Source organism: Hipposideros armiger, unplaced genomic scaffold (assembly GCF_001890085.2).
Source record: "Hipposideros armiger isolate ML-2016 unplaced genomic scaffold, ASM189008v1 scaffold_3321, whole genome shotgun sequence".
Classification (NCBI taxonomy): Eukaryota; Metazoa; Chordata; class Mammalia; order Chiroptera; family Hipposideridae; genus Hipposideros; species Hipposideros armiger.
In genome coordinates this window covers 1-3,161 of record NW_017734586.1, presented here as the reverse complement: position 1 = coordinate 3,161, position 3,161 = coordinate 1, and the positions used below count along the sequence as shown (strand labels likewise).

At 41.1% G+C, this 3,161-nt stretch overlaps 1 long non-coding RNA gene across 1 annotated transcript; it reads left to right on the top strand.

Moving 5' to 3' along the window:
- Positions 1-462: 462 nt before the first annotated feature.
- Positions 463-1,566, top strand: LOC109378763 (uncharacterized). The gene is made up of 3 exons (XR_002123060.1): positions 463-501; positions 718-853; positions 1,164-1,566. It is a non-coding gene; the product is annotated as an uncharacterized LOC109378763 (long non-coding RNA).
- The last annotated feature ends 1,595 nt before the right edge of the window (positions 1,567-3,161 follow it).

The window sequence follows — 3,161 nt, the reverse complement described above, 5'->3', positions numbered from 1 at the left end:
AGCTGTGTGAGCTTGAGACCAGCTGAGACTGCTTGTTGTACCCACTATCAGCCTCTCCCCCTTCTTCTGTGAGAACAGAGTTTTAACTGGATACAAGGCTACTCAGCTAAAGACTACCCTCCCAAATCTCCCTTGCTGCTAATGGCAGCCATTTGTTAGGCTCTGGCCAATGCGACACAGAAGAAGTGATATGCACAACTTCCAGATAATGCTCTTACACAGAAAGGGGTGAGCGCCTGGGGCTGGCTGAGTGGCTCAGTCGGTTAAGAGCTCACTCAAGAGTGTGAGTTCTGAGCAACAAAGTCACCGGTTGGATTCATGGCCCAAGCTGAGCTGCCAACAGGTGGCAGGATGACTCAGCTAAAAAAAACAAAAAAAGAAGAAAAAAGAAAGAAAAGGATGAGCGCTTTTCTTCTTCCTTTTCCCTCCTTGCTGCCTACGTGTGGATAAAGATAGCAGGAGCTGAAACCATCGTCTTGAACCTAGAGATAGAAACTGCAGGTAGAGGACGGCAGAGCCACAAGCCAGGAGGAGCCTGGGTCTCCAGCCCTGTGGAGACATCATATTAGCCCTGGAGTGCCTAGGTTCAGACTTTCATAGGAAAGGGAATTATTCTTCTATCTTGTTTGTGCTGGGTCTTGTTTATATTTGGTCTTTATTAAAGAGGCCAGAAACGGTCACTTAACCAATATACCTACTTTCTTTGCTTTTCTACAGACAAGATGGAAAATGACCACCTTACAGCCCTCTAAATTTAGAAGACCTCAGTTGAAGTGACCAACCAAGCATCAGATACGCAGGCAAGAGGACTGATTGCCCCATCTTGGTCTTCTAGTCAGCTAAACTGAGAGGGGTGAGTCAAAGAGTATGAGCCCAACTTTCGGGGCTCACCCTTTGGAGGGGTCCTCAGCAGATCTGCTGTATGGATCCAGGCTTCTGGACTGAGATTAACGAGTCCTAGACGCATATATGTGTTATTTTAGAAATAGATAACTGGTAATACGTAAAAGCAAAGCATATGCATTAAGTGGATTAGTGAGTGAGAAGGAAATCTCAGAAATTTGAAAGGAAACCAACATCTCTTTTGCAGTTAATCAGGCCTTCCTTCTGTGGATGTGAGGGTGGGCTGGTAAGCTTGGGGGTGACTTTGTCCTCCCATGCAGATCTTCCAAAGCTGCTTGTTCTGCCCAAGAGGATGACAGTCCCAAATAAAGAAGAACGACTCTTCAGTCAAGTATATTCAAGGAGCTCTGTTCTTCTGTTAGACCCTTGAAACAGACGTAATTAATATGAGATGTTTTTGGTAAGTAGGGGAGCATTTTAGATGAAAGAAAAAAATGACAGACTGAAGATCAGCACTTTGGGGATCTTATTGGGTCATCCCCAGGAAATGAAATAACTGTGGTGAAGAATGCTTTTCATGTTGAGGGCAGGGGATTCTTCATGTGCATCAGCTCTCCCCTGGTTTTCGCTTATGTCCCACGCCCAGCAGTACAGGGGAATTATTAGTAGAATGGACTCTAGAGACCCCTGAGTGACCCTCTCCGGGCCACAGTTTCTTCACTTTCATCTNTCGAAAGACCCTTTCATAGGGGTCGCCTAAGACCATCGGAAAACAAAAAGACATTTACATTATGATTCATAACAGTAGGCAAAATTACAGTTATAGAGTAGCAACGAAAATAATTTTATGGTTGGGGGTCACCACAACATGAGGAACTGTATTAAGGGGTCGCAGCATTAGGAAGGTTGAGAACTGCTATAATAGGTGGTTATGTATCTAGAATGGCTGGAAAATGGGCCCACCTACTTAATTTCATTTTTTGCATGAATTATCAGATGTATCACTCAAGAATTTCTATTTTTAAGTCACCTCAATATTTAATTTCTCTAGGCTTATTTTAATCTCTCATTAATTCAGAAAACAAGCACAGAAGGATTTTTCAGGACCTCAGATCATCATCGTTACTCCTGTAAGGCCAAATTCCTCACAGCCTTTGATGCCTTGCTTGACCTGGTATCTTTCTGGCTATCTCACTTCCTCCTTCTCTCTCTTGCTCAGTACCTCCCACTAGTTCTCAGTACATTTGCTTTGACAACTTTCTTTGCCAAGAATGTCTTTTCCTGTTATCTTTTGGACATTCAGCTCTCTGCTTGAATATCACTTCCTCCCAGACCACCTTCTCTGAAGCAGCACGCACACCATCCAGCACAAGGTTCATTTACTGACTTACGGTGCTCATGGCGTCCTGAAATTATCTTCCTTATTGTACTTGCTTGATTATGATCTGTGCCCCAACCCCAACAGATTGAAAGCTCCTAAAGAAAGATCTTAACTGTCCCATTTACCATCGTATCCAGGGCCAACATGAGCCCCCTGTACAGGGTTGGCATTCAGCAAATAGCTAATGAATGAATTTAATGAACTAAAGGTCGATCAAATGACATACCTTCAAAAATGCTTTCTATAAAGTACATTCTGTTATTAGCTTGTTTTTCATTCATTAGATAAATATGTATTGAATGGCTACTGTGTATAAAGCGTGAGAGATACAATGTTGAACAGAATAGTTCCTGTTCGCATGGAGGTTTATAACCTCCATGAGAAATAAAAGAACATGATAAATAAAAAAAATGAGAAATAAAAGAAAAAAATTCAGCTAGTTTAATTTTCTGTTTACTGTATTAATGCTTTTAATACTGTTGCATGAAATGTCTTTTTTCCAGATGTCTTCATTGCCAAAAGGTAGACATGTTTATTTCAAGAAACAGGTGTGAAGCCACTTTTGACATAATCTAGCAATACTCTCCTCTGTCAGAACAGTGCTATGTGCTGAAATTTACACTCCTGAGAAAATGACTCCTCAAAGAGTGAAAAGGAATTGCATTTGGATAGGGAACTGCTGGCCTTTAGGTTTCAGAGTAAACAAGTTTACAAAGGAATTAAACTGCATTAGTATTTTGATAACATCTTAAGTTATCTAAGGTTTTTGATAAGCAAAAAAAAAAGATTGGAATGTGACACTGGAATGTGAGTCATTCTGTACTTCAAAATGAGTGCTCAGCTGAGATTCTTCATGTTAACCCTTCCTCTTACCAACAGAAGCTTTTAAACCACATCCTTATCAAAATCAAGAACACACATAATTAAAGAAGCTACA